A 23546-nucleotide genomic window follows, 5' to 3' on the forward strand; every position below is an offset into this window, starting at 1 on the left:
TACCGCAAGGTGCCCTATGTCATCTTGATGAAAGTATTCATAAAACGATGTACCCAGCAACTCTTGGGGTAGATAAGCCAAAATGGCAGTGGCCCCTAACAAAAGAGAATTATTACCACAAGTCCTGAGCTATTCAAAGCAGGCCAGTGTATTTAAGACATTTTTAAGATAATCTAGCCAACATCTTTTTTGTATGCAAATAAATAAATATTCTCCCCCTGCTTTCATGCTTTTGATCATAATCAATGCCATGACAATCAGGGCTGGGGTATACCGTATTTGACTATATACCGGATTGATCACGGACCGGTTTCAGTTTTACTTTAACTTCTATAACGGTATTCAATGTTTGGTTTGTTAAATGTAATACGCAACTCTGGCGGTGTAGTAATGTCTGTTTTTATGTTTACTCCGTTTCTTCTTGAGTCATTTGCAGCCCCGCTAACCTATTAAACAAAAGCCTGCCCTGCCCACGTGACCCACCTGATTGCCCAGAACGGTTGGTCGGTTCATCTGCCCTGGCCTCCTGCCCTGCCCTGACCGCCTGCCCTGCCCTGCCCTGCCCTGCCCTGCCCTGCCCCGTCAATCAAGAGAGCAGTTGCTCGACCATAGAGTCACAAGCACTTTCTTGCCGCATGGTCAGATGGATGCAACAATGTTGGTGACATGCTACTTTCCACAAGCGTTCTATAATTACTCTATTCGTTTGTGTATCTTACTGTCTGCTAGTTGGTCTTTTCTTAGCAAGGTGTTGCTAAAATAATGTGTGTTAGCCGTTAAAGCTTATCGCTAGTTAGCTGGCTAGCTAGCTAAATGTACTAAGAGTCAGAGCAAACGTATCTAGTTACCTAACACTGCCTGGTACTTGTGCCGGTGTAAGCCAAGAAAAGCATGTTGTGCAACGGTATCTTATCAGAGAGGAATAGGCAAAGTATGAATATATTGGCTTCTATGATATAATAGCGGTCCGCAAACAAACGTTAAAGGTGCATGCCGCCACCTACTATGCTGGAGTGTGTGGTCAATCACGGTTTACAACATTAGCTCCACATTTCTAAATCCTCCTACCTAACTCAGTACTTCTGAGAAAATAAAAAAGGGCCCTACTAAATTCTAATAGTAGAATCCCCAAAATCCCTTCCAAACCCCGTCCAACCTCAATGGCCTTACACTTCAATCTTTCCCTCTCTTCAACTCTTTTGGCTAACTGGTCTACAATTTCATTCCCTTCCACACCGGAATTGAACTACTACAACCAGTCTCTCAATTCTCCATAATAACATTAATACCTCCAATAGTAGGTCACTCCTATTACATTTGCCAGATGATATACAGACAGGAAGTCTGAGCATACTATAATTCTGACAGGTTGTACGTCCTCCACCCACTGGAGGGTAACTACTATCCCCAACTGTTCAACTGAGTATACTGACAGTTTAGTCTTCTACATATCTGCACATCAACTTCAGGAACGTAAATGCCTGCTCCTGTGCGCCCACTATCTGGGTCCTTGGATCCACCTGTGAAAAGCAGTACAAATGCATAAAAACTTCTACCAATGTAATTGTGAACCCGTTTCCCTATATCTCTGACTTCTGACCAATCATTCCTTTTCTCTACCAAGGTTAGATCAACAACAGGATCTGGGAGAAACCATGTAGAAACATCCCCTATCACCACAGAAGAGCCAACCTTCAACTCAAACCACTAATCAGCAAGCTTTCCAAATGCCCAACCAAAACCACTGCCTTGTCTACTAGTATATTCCCAACAGTCATCTAGAACAGTAGCAGTGGGATGGTAAAGAATATGTTGGCTAGCTAGCTAGCTACATGAAGCATGATAACATGTCATGTAACACCTAATTAGAGTCACCTGGAAACAGTGATGAAAACCTTGGTTCTCACCCTATCGATAATTCCTCACTGGCTTATTAATGTGTTGTCGTGTCAAACAACAATGTATTCAAGGTGCTGCCCACTATATTCCAACTATAGAATTAGAATAATCCTTATATTTCCATGATTCCAACAGTTCAATTAGCTAGGCTTAGATATTTTTTGCCAATATCATGCTGCGTGGCACAGTGTGGAAATTATAATATAAGTGCAGGAAAGCAGAAATGGATGAAAATGCTGAAAATCACTTTTGTTTGGATTGAACAGTATAAAGGGATAAAGCCCATTTGAAATCACTTATAATTTATGCGTTGCCACCATAGGGTTATTACTCAGAAAACATATTTAGAACTTTTATTATTCAAAAACATAAAATACCGTCAAATACGGTTTAAAAAAATTATAATATTGTGATATGATATTTTGTCCATATTGCCCAGCCCTATGACAATCACATAGCACCCTGTGACATTATCTAGAAATTCCCAGTGTACCAAACAGTATTAGTGACGTGGCGAGGTTATGGGATTGTTTTGTCAGGGGGCAGTGGAGTATTTGTTGTCAACATATCTACACTGAATCCTGTCTGCCCTCTAGGCCTCCATTACACCTCCATCTGGAACATTTTGCTGATGCTATATTTGGACATTGACAAAAACCTCATTCACACATAAGCTGTCACTCTACAGTAAATCGGGCTCTGGACTGCCCGCGAGGTCCAGCCAGGTGTCAGGACATCACTGTGTAGGGGCCAACTGGCACATCCTTTGCTACATGTTTGTATGTCTGCTTGCATGCCATAAAACATCTCTCACCTCTGATCAACAAAGACAAACTTCCCGTCGATGGCATGGCGTGAGACATACTCAGTGGGTTTGACACGGATCTCATTGTTCATTGGCTGAGGGACAATGTGGGGATGCAGCTGCCCAATGGCCACCAGGCAACTGAGGTTGCAGCCCTCGTTGTCTGGTTCATTGTCATCATCTAGACCCATCTTGATGGGTGGCCAGCTCTTCAGGTAGCCAGTACTGTGTATTGTGCAGAAGCTCTTACGGTCAGCTGCGGATACAGTGGTTGGATCATCATCAACTAGCTCTACTCTGGAGCTATCACTGACATCAATGAGTAAGTAGTATATTGGTACGAAACCAAATGAACTGTTAACTCAAATGATTCACAGGAGATTAAAAAACACCCTTTAGTAAGTCATGTAAGAAAAAAACAGGAAGCTAAAGTACCTTTCTTCTTGGAGCAGGTGGAAGGAAAGTCCTTGTCCTCCATTTTAATGAGGGGCCGATTGCACTTCATCCTGCAGAAGAAGGATCGCCTGGCTCCAGAGCAAAGTCTGGATGGGCCGGGGGTGATGTCTGTCTTTACTGGAAGGCCAGCTGAGGACAAGACACAAAATAGCATTTAACCTATGCTGCAACGACAGGAACAGTATCACCCATGATCCTTTATAAATATATACTGTATCAAGTCCTACTCTGGCAAATAAATCTACAATACATCATTTTTTGCTATTACAAAAAAAAATCTGAATTTACAGAAATTGTTTGACTGTTTATATTTACCCTAAACCCAGCGTGTCTTGATGTAAAAATAGCACTACCCTACATATTGCTACTGACATTTAAATTGGCTGAATTTACATAAATGGTTTGACTGTTTATATTTACCCTAAACCCAGCATGTCTTGATGTAAAAATAGCACTACCCTACATTTAGCTTCGTACATTTAAATAATGAGGAACACACAGTACAGGGGGATACATTGAGTGTCACTGTGCTAGCTATGTAGGGGACAGCAGGCTGATGATTACAGTCTGCTCTTCTACTCTCAGACACACAGTGTTCCTGCTTTCCTTGTTCTCCACCCCCCGGGCACTTAGAGAAAGGCTGGTAACTAGAGGCCAGGGTGCATTACTTTTGGAATCGATGAGGCGCTCCCGTGGCGCCGTGTCCGACGAGGACAGCTGCTCCTTGACTTTGGCAATGTCTTTAGGATGCAGGTAATCAAACAGGCTCTGGCCAATCAGGTCATTCTGCACAGAGAGGGAGAGAATGCCATAAGATAAGACCACGTTACATAAATGAGGCCCATAAAAAATACAAAATAACTAACACCCTTGCCTTTCGTGAACTAACACTTGTACTTGACTTTTTCCGACTAGCACCAACTTTGCTGATAGCTACTTTATTGTGGAAGAATGTACTGACTGAGATGTAATTGTCTTGGCTACTTATCTTAAGATGAATGCACTAACTGTAAATCACTCTGGATTAGAGTGTCTGCTAAACAACTAAAATGTAAACATCTGTAAAGTAAATGTCTCTAAAATGTAAACGTCTGTAAAGTAATACCAGGTTAAAGGGGGTCTACAATCATTAAATCTAATGAATAAATGTTATATTCATGTCATCAGGGTAGCGTATGAGGGTAAAAATGACTACAGTACCACCATTTAATGGGGGAAAAAACTGCAACATATTGGAGAGGACGTACTTGGCTATAGTTTAGGATTTTGTAGACTGACTCCGAAACAAACAGTATCTTCCCTCGATCGCAGCCAACAACAAACAGAAAGCCATCAGATGCCTGTGGAGAGGGAGAGACGAGAGAGAGAAATACTGAGTCACACATGCATACTTATCGTGAAACGCACTCTGAGGACACAATACAGTGATGGAAGTAAGGACACCCACCCTCAGTATTAAGTGCTTCAGTTCGTCGTCCGACAGGAAGGCTGGTTTGTAGTTAGCTTCAGTGTAGGGGTTAGCGGCACCTGTGAGTCAGAAAAATCTAATATGTAAGACAAATGAATCAATATGTAATTTGTATTTCTCTGATGTACTTTATTGATCAGCTGCATGGTGGTGGTTGTCATCACTGTACTGTTCTGGCAGCAGTCCTATTAAAATCCTTCTCGTCTCACCTCTTAAGGTCTTCATGTGCTGGACAGCCATGCGCAGGACTGTTAGTTTGTCCAGTTTACGGGACATAGCGTTGCATGTAGGCACTAGTGCGGCCAGCTCGTCTATGAAGCTGTTCATCTTGTCCCTACGTCTCTTCTCAATCTGACTGTGGGCCTCCCTGCCATCCAAACAATACAAAGAGCATTTAACACAGACAAACAAATCAACACATCCATAGTCTGCCCGTATTTACAGAAACATGACTAATCTCTAATATAAACACAACGATTTTTATTCTATCGATTTTTATGTCATCCTACGGGAGATAGAAACATTTGGTTACCTGGCATTTTTAATCCGGCCTTGATGATCACCAAGTCTATCATTGTCTGTGTCCATGCTATCCCTTTGAGGAGAAGCATTAACATTAGTACAAAGAAATATAGTAAAACAATTATTTTACCACAAATATTAAATAATGATGTTACAGTATGCAATGTAATTATGAATAAAGCAAAATACTAAAGTGAGAAGTCGTTTGAAATTTGTATAATTAAAAAAACATGGAGAGCCTTTACTTGACATGAAACATCAACATTACTAATGCAAGCCATTCAAATATTTTCTTACCATCTTTGGTAGAAGCTATATGAATAGTTATTAGAAATGTTCCTACAGAATTAGGAACCTGGTTTCTTTGAGACCTTTCTTAGTGTGGATTCTGGCGAAAGACCTTGTGCCTCTGATATTGTTCACAGCTGAACTCCTACTCTGTCATCCCACTCAGCCTTACTGTCCTTTCACAAACAAGAAATTAAGCCATGACATTTTTTATTGAACTAGGCAAGTCAGTTAAGAACAAATTCTTATTTACAATGGCTGCCTAAGAACAGTGGGTTAATTGCCTTGTTCAGGGGCAGAACAACAGATTTTTACTGTGTCAGCTTAGGGATTTGATCTATCAACCTTTTGGTTACTGGCCCAACACTCTGACCACTAGGCTACCTGCCACCCCTAGAATGGTGGCACATATCCTGTGCCACTTCAAGACTTGTCAACTCCATACTATAATAGCATTCAATAGCCTCAAATATAGATTATTTCAAATATGATTGGCTCTACAAAATTGACCCAAAGGTATTCACACAGAGTTGTTGTCTTAAGTCTCACTAAGTGAGGTAAAAACAAATATGTGCCTTTAGTGAATGAGCTAGAGACAACAATATAATGTATCATCCATCATCCATTATACATCATACATCAAATCAGGGTGCCCTCTCTATTAAATTAAGGCCTGATCAAACTAAATACCAGCAAATACATTTTTTAACACAACTGTAATACAGTCTTGGTGCTTCAAGATTGTTACTGCAGCACCCCTTCGTGCTTTGATGTTTATCCTAATTCTAGCTATTCAAATCTACACTATAGCATGACTGGCTCTCCCATATTCACAGCGATCCATACTGTACATGACCAGTCACTCTCAGGGTACTGATCACCATAGCGCATTCATTTTGATTGACCTAAATTAAGGGATGAGGAATACATTAGTGTCTAACCTCTATTTCTAGGGGTAAACGCTAGAACAGTTTGTATAGTTTGATCAAAGAAGAGGCCAATCCTGACCAAACAAGGATCACACAGGGCCAACTAATCAGACACGGGATTGGTTCCTTTACTACAATGTACTTTAACATTCATAATTTGATTTGATACTTACTCAAAAGAAAATCCATCAATTCTGTGAAAGCAAGGAAGTTTGTATATTACAATTCAAATTAAGTATACTGATTATTCTGATCTAATCTAAATCAAGGTTATGCTACCATTTGTTCCTAATTGGTTGTTAATTTCTAGGTAGGTAGTTATCTTGTCAACTTTAAGTGGAAACCTTTGACACACAGTAAGAAAATATTCCCATATAGTTCATCAAAAAGCTGCCATGCAAACATACACATCTGTCAGAAAATGGCATAAATGACAAACAGAAAAATGTGATCTCACTAAACCAGAACTAACGTGACATTAATATAATAAAGATGATTGGCACATGTACTATCTTCAGGTGCCAAGTAGGACAAAGTATATAAGCAGTTTTGAAGTCAAGCTTACTGGTAGTCTGTGGTGCTGCTTTTTCTCTTGCGTGTGTAGTCCATGCCGGGTGTGCCGATCGAGCTGATTAGATCAGTGGAGCCGGGAGACATGAACTCGTTCATCGTGGAGGAAATGTCCATTCTTTGGTCTGCCATTAGATCATCTATAGAGAGAAAACACACTGATTTCAGCACTTATTATGCTCCATAAGACACAACAAAAAGGTCAGTTGACGTGAAAGAGACTTCTATGAAAGAACACAAGATATTCAAATCTCAATTCCTAGACAAAGACAATTTATCAAAAAGTGAAATAAACTGTGGTTGTTTTAAAGATGGTGTGACACTCACCACAAATATTCATAAGGCCGGTTATCCTCAAAACATCTCACTCAGTTTCTTTCCAGCAGTGACCCAGATCTGAAAGGCAAGTCAGTGAAGAGTCAGACATCCTCTTTATATACAAGGCATGAGGAAACCACAGCAGCATCATATAACAAAGCCCTCTGAACCTGAGCAGCTGCCGTATAACCTGAACGTGGTGCTGATGTATACCATAGATGGCCCATTCAGTAAAGGGGATGTAAGAGGACCGATTGATATCTCTATGGTCTTACATAAGGTGAAAGCTATAGCAGAGGCTCAAGCCTCTCTCTCTCCCTTAGGCAACAATCAAGAGTATCTTTGAGAAGCATCATTCACTGGACCTCCAGCTAAAATGAACAAGAAGAATGATAGAATTATAATTTATTTTGTTATCAACGAAAACCTTGGATTACTGAAAACGGATGCTTTGGAATAGTGTTCATAACATAATGCAGCATATGTTACATAAACCTAGGTGTCAGTCAGAGACATAATTTAGTGAGATTAGTCCTTAATATAAAGGCTAATTCAGATAAAACAATGCCAATGTTACAGAGGAAGACAGATTGTCAGGAGGGGTTACATTTCATAAAGAACCCATATCTGCATTGATCACTGTTTATATAATCCAACCAGTATGGCCTTTTATAATATTTAATATGGCCTTTTCCTAACCTCACTTAGATAGATTAAATGAGTCTCCTCTGCTAACCCATCACTTAGCGCTCCTGGTAGTTTCCCACGCAACGTCCTCAAATTACAAAACATTGTAATCCTCGTCAATTTGCCTCGATAAATGAGAAAGTCCATTTAAACCAATTTTAAAAATTTTTTTTGCCATCCTAGGGTCATCCACTACTTATAAAACCTATTTTCAACCTTTATTATTCAGAACAATAAAATACTATCAAATACCGCCATACTGTAAAAAAATAATAATAATAATACTGTGATATGATATTTTGGTCATATCACCTACCCCTACCCTCACAGATTGCATGTTTCCTAGGCTTTGTAAATAACCTATTAACAATGCTACTAGCACTTTCAGGTTTACAGTAAATGTAATCCGGGACACTCAAATTAGTATGATATGTTACGTTTGGTATGGATACATAAGACAGATGGTTACTTAAGGTGAAAACAAAAGTATAACGCAAACATCTAGCAACCCAATGGCTGCGAGTTCAAATGTCATCATGGTAAATTTTAGCTAATTAGCTAATTTTCAACTACTTACTACTGTTTAGCTACTTTGCAACTAGTTAGTATGTTAGCTAACCCTTCCCCTAACCCTAACCTAACTCCTAAACGTAACCCTAACTTTAACCCTAACCCCTAGCCTAGCTAAAGTTAGCCACCTTGCTAGAATATGTAACATATCATGCGTTTTGCAAATTCGTAACATATTGTATGTTTTGCAAATTTGTAACATATTGTACGTTTCGCAAATTTGTAAAATATAATACAAAATTGTAATTCGTAACATATCCTACGAATGAGTGATGGACATCCACAAATGAATACATACCATACGAAACTTAACATTTCATACTAAATGGAGTGTCTCGGATTTACATACAGAATAATACGAAATGCTCTCAGACCAGGTTGCACAAAAATACCTTAAAAAGCACAGCTACCTCAGGTCACCGTGGCTTGTCCTGCTCCTGTAATCAGACCAGAACTAATGCTCTGCTCCACTGTGCCTGAAAGTCTTTTCATTGTAATTAGATTCTCCACTGACCTATTTTTCCACAGCTCTTTTTCCCTATCCGTATGATGTGACAGTTTCAGAGTTTGATTACATCGAACCAAACCATAATTACACCCCATAATTTCTTGCCTGCAGCAAGGAACTTTGTTATTATCACCGTCACCATAGACAACTACACTACAACCTGACCCTTCACTCTGGTATATGTCACAACAGACATCCGAGCTGACCATGTAATCCACCGGGCAAAGAGGACTTGCTATACCATTCATCATCAATGGTTTTTTTTACATGTTTTTTGTAAGCTGAACAAAACAGTACTCCTGAGAATAAGCCTTTTTGTAAATGTTCATTTTGTCACCTAAGCCAAAGGAAGGCTAAAACACCTACACTGAGATTACAAAACATTAAGAACACCTGCTCTTTCCATGACATTAACTTACCAGGTGAATCCAGGTGAAAGCTATGATTGATTGTCACTTGTTAATTCCACTTCAAATCAGTGTAGATGAAGGGGAGGAGACAGGTTAAAGAATGATTTTTAAGCCTTGAGACAATTGAGACATGGATTGTGTATGTGTGCCATTCAGAGGGTGAATGGTCAAGACAGAAAATGTAAGTGGGGTATGGTAGTAGTTGCCAGTAGATGGAGTCAACACAGGCCAGCATCCCGGTGGAACGCTGTCGACACCTTGTAGAGTCCATGCCCTAACAAACTGAGGCTGTTCTGAGGGTGAAAGGAGGTGCAACTCAATATTAGGAAGGTGTTCATAATGTTTGGTATGCTCAGTGTATACTCAAACACAAAATCTCTCACTCGTACTGACTAAAAAAGTAGAAAAAGGAAAACCTGCTTTAAGGTCAGCTTAGCTAGTTGTGACAAATCTCTGGTTGCCCGGATACAGTGGTGCAGGAACTTCTTAAATGCTTGCCAATTAGGGAACCTTTTCCACTACACATAACCCACTGATAGCATACAGGTCACTCCTCTCCTCACACCACCACTCCACTGCTCATCAGTCTAATGAAAATTCTTTAGTATCATTTTACCATCCCCATGGCATTCACATATTCAGTAACACTCAACACCATCCATGTTACAACACTAGAAGATCACTAAGGTGGATTCTGATCATTTCTAATGTTTTAATGCACATGACCTCTATGGTATCTAAGTGTCAAAAAGGTTTATATTTAAGCTGTGCGGAAACAAAAACCTTGATCAGATGAGGAGAAGCAGGGAAGAAGCAGAACCAGGAAGCAGTAACAGGGTCAGGGTGAACAGCTGGATACACATGGTTAGCTTACACAGCACTATGATACTGTCTGCCGTGCAAGAACTTCTCCCTTTCATAATGTTCTTAATGCTATGTCACTGTTGGGTTCCTATTTACGCCACTCCCCTGGCGTGATCTCATCGTTCTGTCACGTTCAGATGAAACAGAGTGTCCTGTGCACTCAGCAGCATCATCATAGCGCTGTAAGGCTGTCTGTAATTCCCTTCTGTTGTGTGCCGTCCTGGAAAGCTCAGGCTTGGCTCCTGTAATGACATGGCCTATGTTCGCTATGTAAGTCAAGCTGTCCGTTTCTCAGTAGGCTCCTTTACTCAGAACAGAGCATTCTAAGAGCCAGGCTAGAAAGATAGACAGGGGATGTTAAAGCTTTGGTGGAATAGATGGTTAGAAGACATGTTAAAAAAAAAAGCAGAAATAAGACTCCAGTTCAAGTTAATAAGATGCAAGTAAACAATATTGATGAAACACAGATAGCTGTGAGAAAACCACCCTCACGCATGACTGTGCTTATGTATGACTGACTGACTGTGCTCATAACTTACTTCATCCCTAACTGTTCTCCCTGCCAACTGCTCATGTGGCCATTTTGAAGTGAAACAGCAAGAAGCTGTGCGTCACAAATGTCATTGGTGATTCACTTCAAACGAAGGTCGTGAACTCATTTCAGAGCGGCTGTCAATTCTTATGAAATCACACAGAACCATGTGCGTCCAAATACCTGAATGAGTGGTGCAGGAAGTGGACTGGCCTCCTTATGTCAGAGCTGGGCTTTTTCTCACAGATGCATCGACCAGCACAGTACCTGGAGAGGAAAGAGCTGTCTCTTATACACATCTAGATGTGTATAAGAGACAGTCATAGCGCTGTAAGGCTGTCTGTAATTCCCTTCTGTTGTGTGCCGTCCTGGAAAGCTCAGGCTTGGCTCCTGTAATGACATGGCCTATGTTCGCTATGTAAGACCTGTCTCTTATACACATCTAGATGTGTATAAGAGACAGCGTTCAGATGAAACAGAGTGTCCTGTGCACTCAGCAGCATCATCATAGCGCTGTAAGGCTGTCTGTAATTCCCTTCTGTTGTGTGCCGTCCTGGAAAGCTCAGGCTTGGCTCCTGTAATGCTGTCTCTTATACACATCTAGATGTGTATAAGAGACAGGACAACAGACAGCCCAGTCACTGATGTGATTCCTGTAATTAGGAACAGAACAGATAGGCATATGTTTATGTTTCCCAGACTATCATGGCTCTATGGGGAGATGTATACAAAAGAGACCACTTCTCAATCATTTTAGCATGTGCTCTTATGGCTCCACACACACACCCCTTATTTATAGGTCAGTGAGACACATGCACACTTATCCGCACCATAAACAGAACAACTTTCTGTTTCGACTTTTAACCTTCCTGCTCATATCATCATTGGAGTATATGGACAACAGCAATGCCTTCTTTTGATTTGGAATGTTTACACCTGTAGCTGCACTCAGCTACTCTCATAAACACCTCCAGAGGGAAATATTAAGCATGTCAGCAGAATGGACAAAACACCTGCACAACTCAAAGGGAATGAGACCATTTTGTGTCTAAAAAATCAGCAACAGAGATTAACGAGCATTGTGCGTGCCTCAGGGAAAGGGCAAAGGAGACAGCTGGACAACCGTTCACAATACTGTAACAAAAAACTAAATTTCTGACCGGTCAGCTCTTGGCTTAGGTGGCAGCTATAGCTCTACCTAGCCTACTACACTTGTGTCATCCTTTGACTTTGTGAATTATTATTACTGTATTATTACTCTATTATTGGTTGAGAAAATCTATTGCTTCAAATCATTGGGTTAGGTGGGTGAAGTGACATGAACCTTCCTCTAACACCTAAAGCAGGGATCATCAAATAGTTTCAGCGCGGGCTGATTTTTTCTTGAGCATCTGGTCGGGGGGCATAATTAGGCTACAAATAATTTGTAGAATGCAAATCTCACTGCAAGTAGCCCAAACAGATATAATATTTGACTTAAACATAATCGTATCAAACTGCTTACATTTGTATATGATCACATGTCTCTCTCTATTATGCATGGGAATACTTGGGAACAGATTTCCTAAATTCAAATCACTTGGAGATGGTTTCCTTGTAGTTTTACAGCATGCAATGAATATTGTAAATATATATATATATATAAACTCAGCAAAAAAAGAAACGTCCCTTTTTCAGGACCCTGTCTTTCAAAGATAATTTGTAAAAATCCAAATAACTTCACAGATCTTCATTGTAGGGTTTAAACACTGTTTCCCATGCTTGTTCAATGAACCATAAACAATTAATGAACATGCACCTGTGGAATGGCCGTTAAGACACTAACAGCTTACAGACGGTAGACAATTAAGGTCACAGTTATGAAAACTTAGGACACTAAAGAGGCCTTTCTAATGACTCTGAAAAACACAGAAAGAAAGATGCCCAGGGTCCCTGCTCATCTGCGTGAATGTGCCTTAGGCATGCTGCAAGGAGGCATGAGGACTGCAGATGTGGCCACGGCAATAAATTGCTTTGTCCGTACTCTGAGACGCCTAAGACAGCGCTACAGGGAGACAGGACGGACAGCTGATCGTCCTCGCAGTGGCAGACCACATGTAACAACACCTGCACAGGATCGGTACATCCGAACACCTGCGGGACAGGTACAGGATGGCAACAACAACAGCCCGAGTTACACCAGGAACACACAATCCCTCCATCAGTGCTCAGACTGTCCGCAATAGCCTGAGAGAGGCTGGACTGAGGGCTTGTAGGCCTGTTGTAAGGCAGGTCCTCACCAGACATCACCGGCAACAACGTCGCCTATGGGCACAAACCCACCGTCGCTGGACCAGACAGAACTGGCAAAAAGTGTTCTTCACTGACGAGTCGCGGATTTGTCTCACCGGGGGAGATGGTCGGATTTGCGTTTATCACAGAAGGAATGAGCATTACACCGAGGCCTGTACTCTAGAGCGGGATCGATTTGGAGGTGGAGGGTCCGTCATGGTCTGGGGCGGTGTGTCACAGCATCATCGGACTGAGCTTGTTGTCATTGCAGGCAATCTCAATGCTGTGCGTTACAGGGAAGACATCTTCCTCCCTCATGTGGTACCCTTCCTGCAGGCTCATCCTGACATGACCCTCCAGCATGACAATGCCACCAGCCATACTGCTCGTTCTGTGCGTGATTTCCTGCAAGACAGGAATGTCACGTCTGGGACCTCGGAGGTTGAGGGCTAGGGCAATTCCCCCAGAAATGTCTGGGAACTTGCAGGTACCTTGGTGGAATAGTGGGGTAACATCTCACAGCAATAACTGGCAAATCTGGTGCAGTCCATGAGGAGATGCACTGCAGTACTTAATGCAGCTGGTGGCCACACCAAATACTGACTGTTACGTTTGATTTTGACCCCCCCACCCTTTGATCAGGGACACATTATTTCATTTATGTTAGTCACATGTCTGTGGAACTTGTTCAGTTTATGTCTCAGTTGTTGAATCTTGTTACAGGCTGACTACACTGCTCGCGTCGCGTGCGCGAGCGTTGCAAAATAAATGTAGAAATCTATATTATTAAATTATTGCACCCACACTGCTCGCGCGCGCCAACGAGCGTCTGCATTACCAAGGGCTAAAAGAGAAGTCAGTCTAATTGTGACACAGATCGTGCTTCAAGTCCTGCTTCTCCCATCTCCTCATTGGTTTATAGAAGCAGGTACCCACGTGCCATCTCCTCATTGGTTATACCCACGTGGGTAACTGAAAGACGAACGAGATCAGTGGCGGTAATGCACCTAATTTATGAAAGTTGCCAATCGCAATATAAAGTCAAGAGAAGAAAAAGCCTGGAAGGAAGAGAGATGACTAGAAACGATTCGGTTGACCGTTTTATGTGTGGATTAATTTGCAGAGTAGAGGACCTTGTGCATTTCAGGTAAAATAACAACTCAATGTTTATATCCCAGGACAAATTAGCTAGCAACAGCAAGCTAGCTAAATACGACAAATTAGCTAGCAAGTGTAAGCTAACTAGCTAATGCCTGTCCCCAAATGAATATAATATAATTTCTTTTGAAATTTTAACTTGCGTGTCGTGATCGCGTTTGGTGTGGGGGAACAAAATGTATGCACGATGGCGTACGATGGCGGTTTGGGTTCCGTGTTATGTTCATACAAATATTTACACATGTTAAGCTTGCTGAAAATAAACGCAGTTGGCAGTGAGAGGACATTTCTTTTTGGGCTGAGTTCATAAATACACACATATATAAATAAATACACATATATATATATATATATATATATATATATATATATATATATACAGTACCAGTCAAAGGTTTGGACACACTTACTCATTCAAGGGTTTTTCTTTATTTGTACTATTTTCTCTATTGTAGAATAATAGTGAAGACATCAAAACTATGAAATAACACATATGGAATCATGTACATACACCTTAGCCAAATACATTTAAACTCAGTTTTTCACAATTCCTGACATTTAATCCTAGTAAAAATTCCCTGTCTTAGGTCAGTTAGGATCACCACTTTATTTTAAGAATGTGAAATGTCAGAATAATAGTAGAGAATTATTTATTTCAGCATCTTTTTCTTTCATCACATTCCCAGTGGGTAAGAAGTTTACATACACTCAATTAGTATTTGATAGCATTGCCTGGAAATTGTTTAACTTGGGTCAAACGTGTCGGGTTATTGGGTCAAACGTGTCACTGTTCCTAGGCCATCATTGATAATAAGACTTTGTTCTTAACTGACTTGCCTAGTTAAATAAAAATTGTCCATTTGGAAGACCTATTTGCAACCAAGCTTTAACTTCCATACAGATGTCTTGATATGTTGCTTCAATATACAGTGGGGCAAAAAAGTATTTGGTCAGCCACCAATTGTGCAAGTTCTCCCACTTAAAAAGATGAAAGAGGCCTGTAATTTTCATCATAGGTACACTTCAACTATGACAGACAAAATGAAAAAAAGAAATCCAGAAAATCACATTGTAGGATTTTTTATGAATTTATTTGCAAATTATGGTGGAAAATAAGTATTTGGTCAATAACAAAAGTTTATCTTAATACTTTGTTATATACCCTTTGTTGGCAATGACAGAGGTCAAACGTTTTCTGTAAGTCTTCACAAGGTTTTCACACACTGTTCTGGTTATTGGCCCATTCCTCCATGCAGATCTCCTCTAGAGCAGTGATGTTTTGGGGCTGTTGCTGGGCAACACAGACTTTCAACTCCCTCCAAAGATTTTCTATGGGGTTGAGATCTGGAGACTGGCTAGGCCACTCCAGGACCTTGAAATGCTTCTTACGAAGCCACTCCTTTGTTGCCCGGGCGGTGTGTTTTGGATCATTGTCATGCTGAAAGACCCAGCCACGTTTCATCTCAATGCCCTTGCTGATGGAAGGAGGTTTTCACTCAAAATCTCACGATACATGGCCCCATTCATTCTTTCCTTTATACGGATCAGTCGTCCTGGTCCCTTTGCAGAAAAACAGCCCCAAAGCATGATGTTTCCACCCCCATGCTTCACAGTAGGTATGGTGTTCTTTGGATGCAACTCAGCATTCTTTGTCCTCCAAACACGACGAGTTGAGTTTTTACCAAAAAGTTATATTTTGGTTTCATCTGACCATATGACATTCTCCCAATCTTCTTCCGGATCATCCAAATGCTCTCTAGCAAACTTCAGACGGGCCTGGACATGTACTGGCTTAAGCAGGGGGACACGTCTGGCACTGCAGGATGTGAGTCCCTGGCGGCGTAGTGTGTTACTGATGGTAAGCTTTGTTACTTTGGTCCCAGCTCTCTGCAGGTCATTCACTAGGTCCCCCGTGTGGTTCTGGGATTTTTGCTCACCGTTCTTGTGATCATTTTGACCCCACGGGGTGAGATCTTGCGTGGAGCCCCAGATCGAGGAGAAATCAGTGGTCTTGTATGTCTTCCATTTCCTAATAATTGCTCCCACAGTTGATTTCTTCAAACCAAGCTGCTTACCTATTGCAGATTCAGTCTTCCCAGCCTGGTGCAGGTCTACAATTTTGTTTGGTGTCCTTTGACAGCTCTTTGGTCTGGCGCATAGTGGAGTTTGGAGTGTGACTGTTTAGGTTGTGGACAGGTGTCTTTTATACTGATAAACAGTTCAAACAGTGCCATTAATACAGGTAACGAGTGGAGGACAGAGGAGCCTCTTAAAGAAGAAGTTACAGGTCTGTGAGAGCCAGAAATCTTGCTTGTTTGTAGGTGACCAAATACTTATTTTCCACCATAATTTGCAAATAAATTCATAAAAAATCCTACAATGTGATTTTCTGGATTTTTTTCTCATTTTGTCTGTCATAGTTGAAGTGTACCTATGATGAAAATTACAGGCCTCTCTCATCTTTTTAAGTGGGAGAACTTGCACAATTGGTGGCTGACTAAATACTTTTTTGCCCCACTGTATCCACACAATTTTCCTCCCTCATGATGCCATCTATTTTGTGAAATGCACCAGTCCCTCCTGGTGCAAAGCACCCACAACATGATGCTGCCACCCCCGTTCTTCACGGTTGGGATGGTGTTCTTCGGCTTGCAAGGATCCCCTTTTTCCTCCAAACATAACGATGGTCATTATTGCCAAATAGTTCACTATTTTGTTTCATCAGACCAGAGGACATTTCTCCAAAAAGTATGATCGTTGTCCCCATGTGCAGTTGCAAACCGTAGTCTGGCTTTTTTATGGCGGTTTTGGAGCAGTGGCTTCTTCCTTGCTGAGCGGCTATTCAGGTTGTCGATATAGGTCTCGTTTTACTGTGAATATAGATACTTTGAACCTGTTTCCTCCAGCATCTTCACAAGGTCCTTTGCTGTTGTTCTGGGATTGATTTGCACTTTTCGCACCAAAGTACATTCATCTCTAGGAGACAGAACGTGCCTCCTTCCTGAGCGGTATGGCGGCTGAGTGGTCCCATGGTGTTTATACTTGCGTACTATTGTTTGTACAGATGAACGTGGTACCTTCAGGTATTTGGAAATTGCTCCCAAGGATGAACCAAACTTGTGGAGGTCTACAATTTTATTTCTGAGGTCTTGGTTGATTTCTTTTGATTTTCCCATGATGTCAAGCAAAGAGACACTGAGTTTGAAAATAGGCCTTGAAATACATCCACAGGTACACCTCCAATTGACAAAAAATGATGTCAATTAGCCTATCAGAAGCTTCTAAAGCCATGACATCATTTTCTGGAATTCTCCAAGCTGTTCAAAGGCTTAAAGGCACAGTCAACTTAGTGTATGTAAACTTCTGACCCACAGGAATTGTGATACTGTGAATTACAAGTGAAAGAATCTGTCTGTAAACAATTGTTGGAAAAATGACCTGTGTCATGCACAAAGTAGATGCCCTAACCGACTTGCCAAAACTATAGTTACTTAAACAAGAAATTTGTGGAGTGGTTAAAAAACAAATTTAATGACTCCAACCTAAGTGTATGTAAACTTCCGACTTCAACTGTAGTAACCAAAAAAGTGCTAAACAAATCAAATTATATTTTATATTTAGATTCTTCAAAGTAGCCACCCTTTGCCTTGATTACGGCTTTGCACACTCTTTGCATTCTCTCAACCAGCTTCATGAGGAATGCTTTTCCAACAGTCTTGAAGGAGTTCATACATATGGTGAGCAAGTCTCTTCTTATTATTGGTGTCCTTTAGTAGTGGTTTCTTTGTAGCAATTTGACCTTGAAGGCCATTTTGTTCTGAAAAGTTGAAGTTGAGATGTGTCTGGTACTTGAACTCTGTGAAGCATTTATTTGGGCTGCAATCTGAGATGCAGTTAACTAATGAACTTATCCTTTGCAGCAGAGGTAACTCTGGGTCTTCCTTTTTCCTGTGGCGGTCCTCATGAGAGCCAGTTTCATCATAGAGCTTGATGGTTTTTGCGACTGCACTTGAAGAAACTTTCAATGTTCTTGAAATTTTCCGGATTGACTGACCTTCATGTCTTAAAGTAATGATGGACTGTCATTTCTCTTTGCTTATTTGAGCTGTTCTTGCCATAATATGGACTTGGTCTTTTACCAAATAGGGCTATCTTCTGTATACCAACCCTACCTTGTCACAACACAACTGATTGGCTCAAACGCATTAAGAAGGAAAGAAATTCCACAAATTCACTTTTAACAAGGCACACCTGTTAATTGAATGCATTCCAGGTGACTATCTCATGAAGACGGTTGAGATAATGCCAAGAGTGTGCAAAGCTGTCATCAAGGCAGGGTGGCTCAACAGCAAATTTGCAGAAAGTGCAGGATATGCAGAGGGAGAAGAAAGGAGAAATGTTTTTATGCTCAGAAAACTTGGGGGGGGCCAAATAAAAACCCCTGCGGGCCACCAGTTGAGGAAACTTGACCTCAAGTAATCCACATCAAACAAGGTCTTTAGACTCCATTGTATAGAAATTGAAGGTCAGATTTCTCCTTTCTTCTCCCTCGGCATATCCTGCTCTTTCTGCAAATTTGCTGTTGGCTTCAAGCATGTTTTACAATATTCCGGACTGACAAAAAGCAGCTTGAATTTCTTTGCATGTTCTTTGAGAGCTACTGTAGGCTCAGAGAAAGCTCAGTGAAAACACTGAGAGGAGCATCATACTGGCAGGGCAGGCAGATATGGTCAGGTTATGGTCATATACACTGTAGGAGTGTGTTCAAATATGATGCCTTGTTTGCTGTTCAATCCCTCCCTTGAAACCTAAAATTGGCTATTGGGATGAGGGCAACATGAAGAAAGAAAGACTGAGAGACTTCAGAATAGAAGTGAAAAATCAAGGAGTGTGTCATTTTGGGTACCCAACATAAAAGCTACTGCGAGTTGCACAGCTCCAGTGGAAACAACCAAGTGCCACACATAATGCAACATGTTGCAACTTGCTAAAGTAAAGGATGATTACCAACATTTGATGAAGTAGCCAATAGAATCCACTTTCCTGTGTTAATATGCAGTACTGACAGGTAAATATTTCATAAAACAAAAACAAGACCTGTCTTATAGCCTACTACTGTCCATCAAGGAGTTAGTAAAGACAACGCAATCACAATTTAATTTTCTCTGACCCCAATGACCTCTATTTACCTTCATGGCATATTATGTCAAATTAAAACCATGTAGCATCATCTATGTTATTACTGTCACATTACTGATGCACTTGTTGACTTTTTCAGGAATAGCTGTTTCATATTTTAAGAATAGCATGAAGAGTAATGTCCTTCTAAAAGTGAGCATTGGAATGTGCATTCCCTGGACATGGTGTACTGTAGCCATTTATTAGTCAGGAATAGACAGTATATTGAGACTCTTTTTATAAATAGCTTGCCCAACGTATAACTTTCACATATATAGATTTTTTACCGTTTTTTTACAGCAGTCTGCAATTAATGGTGTACTTTTATGAGCAGAGGGATTTGCTCAAATTATAACAAAATAGTATCTGTTTTCACTAACATTGGAGCTTGGAAGAAATACATGGCTGTTATTAGACTATTCTGTACTAGGATGTGTCGAGCAATGGAAGGCGGGTAAATAATGACGACGGTAAATAATGAAACATAATCGGTTACAAACGGCAAGAAATCTGTCAGTGACTGTCACATTGATTTGATATATTCTGAAACAGAACAGAATCCAGTGCAGTATGTTTTCATTACAGTGTATCAATATCAGCCGCCTTGCATTGCTCATATAGAGGAGAAACATTGAGTGCTGTTAWTTAAAGGATGACTATATAGGCCTATAAAAGGCAAATGATTGTAACAGGTAATCAACCGCCCGTCACTAGTTGTTTTATGCAACACAGCTATGACCTCGTTTAATCCGAGCCGTGGTAGGGAAGTTCAGGCAAATCACGCAATGTACAAACAGACAAAAATAGCCTCCCAATCAAATAAAATTACATACGGTCATTCCAGATGTTTAAATTAGGTTAGACACTTACAAATCGCATTTTTTCCCGGCATTACATGACACTGTGTGCCTTTAAAAGTTACACTGTAAACCGATGACTGCACCTCCTCGGGAATGGCTTTAGACAGCCAATTGAAACCACAATACGAGTAAAGAAATGCACACAGTATACCAAATTCACAATGTTGAATAAAGGAAACATGATATAGTCCTTTTGCATAAGATATAACAAAGTATGTGACTTACGTGTGGAAAGGCAGCCCATGTGTACTGAGGCGGATTGGAACGACAATAGGCAGGAGGAATACACTGACCTACTTTCTTCCTCCTGTGATGATCGTTGCACCACTAACCCAGTTTATGAACCAATTGGGTGCTTTCGAGATCAAGGCATTGAGCTTCTAGCAAATAGAATAACTCGGTGTATTTATGGACCAATGAACATGGGGAAGACAATATAGGCTATATCCAATGAAATTACATGAAGCATCAAAGGAAGCTACAGAATAACGCAACGATTCAGCCAATGGCAAAATAGAATACGGTCAGCAGGAATATATATTGTATCACAACACATGTGGGCAGTAAACTCCAATATTTGTGCTGGACTCCTCTGTGGAACTCTTGTAATGGACCAAGTCAATAATGTGTGTTGCAATGCATAGACGTGTAGCCTATTTATCTCAGGAAGATAAATCATTCAGTGTGGCATGTAGGATAACCGCATAGCAAACAATTAACACAAACAGTATGTCTTTGACATTTTATTAGAAATAGTCACAGTATTTACCTAATCAGTACTGTTCTATTACTTTATGAATAACTTGATATACTACTCTGTAACAATCTTGTGAGTATGTAATTATTCAGATATATGTTTGTGTATTCTTGGAAAACATAATTACAGTGCACCAAAGCATTGTTAATCAATATTGTTACAATGTATAGTTACAAAAATGTGTAGTTACAAAGCAAATATCAACCAAAAATAACAAACTGTCTAATCTAATAAAGAACCATCACTGCCTGTGTCTAAGTAAAATATGTTGCCATACCAACAGCCTAATTGAAATATGAGCCACAAACAGTACATTATTACCACATCTCATCCTAATACAAGTACATACGAGACAAATATCTTCTGATGAAATATGGAAAGTCAATGTTACCAAAAACAGAGAAATTATGGATATTCACAGATCTGGCATGGTTTTATAACATGTTGATGAGTGGGGGTTCTTAACTTTAGGGCTATTTCGTGCTTCCACCACAGATGGGCAGCAGAGTATAAGGTATAGATGTGAAGAGGGTGGCCAGTTGTCATTTCACATTTACATACATATACGGCTGGCTACAGTATGTCTCCTTAAACAACTATGCTATTTGCATATATAGGCTATTCAAATGCAATAGAGATGTGTCATGTTCCCTTGGGATGGTTTCAGATGCATTGCAATATGACGTTTTCTGAGGCTTGCTGAGATTTCTGTTAAAGAAAAGCATTCATACTCTATTTTAATTTACATAATAGGGGATTGTGTTAGGCAGATCTCAGGTAATACAGTAGACTTCTTGTATGGTAATCCCCAAATATGTCTCCATTTCAGACGGACTGGACCAGAATTAGCCTGACTATTGGAGATGGGCAGGTCAGTGGTACTTGTGAAATTGTTAATAAATGGCAGATTTGGTTTGGCATATCCACTGACATCCACAGATTCTCCTTTTGATCTCTGCACTGTGGAATATGATGACATAGTTAAGCTGCACCTGGAGATCAGTTCAAAGTGTATCAGCTGCTTGGAAAAGGTGCTTGTGTCCCAGCTTGACTTGACGCCTGCTGCATCACTGAAGCATTTATTTTCATTCGCCCCATGTGAACCCTGTCCCTGCATACCCCTCGGCTCTCTCCCTGCCACACAAAGGGGCAGGCATCTTGTCATCCCCTGCCCATAAGCGGAGCAGCTACAAAAGCTCTTCGCAAGCAGAGCCTTGCTGTTATCGCCCAACCTGCAGCTGCCACCCAGCCACATATTCAGCACAACATGGGCAAAAAGAGGAGATTGTGAAGGGCTTTATTCAGGCTGCCATTGCAATGAGGGCATGAAAGCCCCTGTTCCCCTGCCCCGCGGTAAAGGGGACTTGCTGATCCCTCAGTTGCTGTTCCTGTCATTTGTGCTGCCTGACAGTCTCAGGGGATTTGTGTCCCATCCGTGATGTTTCAGCATGTCTCTCATGTCTTTGAGTCCAGACGCTCTTCGTCCCAAGAGGCTTAGGCAGACTGCAGTGGATGAACTAATGTACCTTTTCAAGAATTAAGAGCTGTGGTGGTATCATAATGCATCCTGTGTTTAAACCAGCTTTTCGGTGCTCTTTCCCGTCTCCCTTCCCCTCTCTGCTCAAGGCAGTTGAAGGGGAGGTGGAAGAGTGTGAACTACGTGTGGTGTGTCCCAGTTTAGCTTGGCGATGTGAAGCAGCAGAGCGGCAGGACGGGCATAGCATAGAGAGACAGCTGCGTCCAGCCAGGTCATGCAGACAGAGAAGGTTCAGGGGAGGTAGTCAGATTTCTACACCCCTTACCTGACTCACATCTCAGTGTGTTATTGTTCCTTGACAGACACAGACCATAGTAATATCGTATCACGCACAAAGCTTTTTCTATGTGAACAAACCCAGATGAAAACATAATGCTAGATATGAGTAGTCCACCGCAATGACCACTCCGGTCATGTGAATGGTGAAGCTGTGTGGGGTTGTATGGCATAGGCCATGACCTGAACTGCGAAGACCTGCCCCTAGTAACGGCCACCCCGATTGCACTTTTTTATTTTAGTTTCTCACAAGCAGCTTATATAGGAAGTGATTGTGAAAGGAAAGTGCTTGACAAAATTTTCTGGCTGCTGCAAGAAAACAAAAGGTCCCATTGCCAGACCTGTCACGTGCCAGTGAGCGCAACCTTCTCATAGGCTGTTTCCATTTTCTATCAATCAACCTTTGACCTTCTTGTGATAGAGGGGTCTCGTGTGGTGAATTCCCTCTCCAGTTGCATGCCTGTGCATTTCTCCTCCAGACCTCCATAAGGAAGAGTGTGGGAGGGTATTTAGCAAATCTTGGGATTCTCTGTTATACAAGATTTGTATAACGACTTAGGAGCTTGTCATGTTTACCATCGACTAACTAAATGTTGGTGTTATAGTGAACGTAACATTCAAATTGCAGATTTTGTTTGCTGTTTGTTATTAAGTCCGAGTTTCACAGCTCGTGCAGGTGATTT

The 23546-nt window shown here is 41.0% G+C and overlaps 1 pseudogene; it reads right to left on the reverse strand.

The window, feature by feature from the left end:
• The window catches only part of LOC111969346 (basic helix-loop-helix ARNT-like protein 1), a 36579-nt pseudogene extending 15968 nt beyond the window's left edge, over positions 1-20611 (reverse strand).
• Between the last annotated feature and the right edge of the window lie 2935 nt (positions 20612-23546).

This window comes from Salvelinus sp. IW2-2015, linkage group LG10, assembly GCF_002910315.2.
Source record: "Salvelinus sp. IW2-2015 linkage group LG10, ASM291031v2, whole genome shotgun sequence".
Taxonomy (NCBI): Eukaryota; Metazoa; Chordata; class Actinopteri; order Salmoniformes; family Salmonidae; genus Salvelinus; species Salvelinus sp. IW2-2015.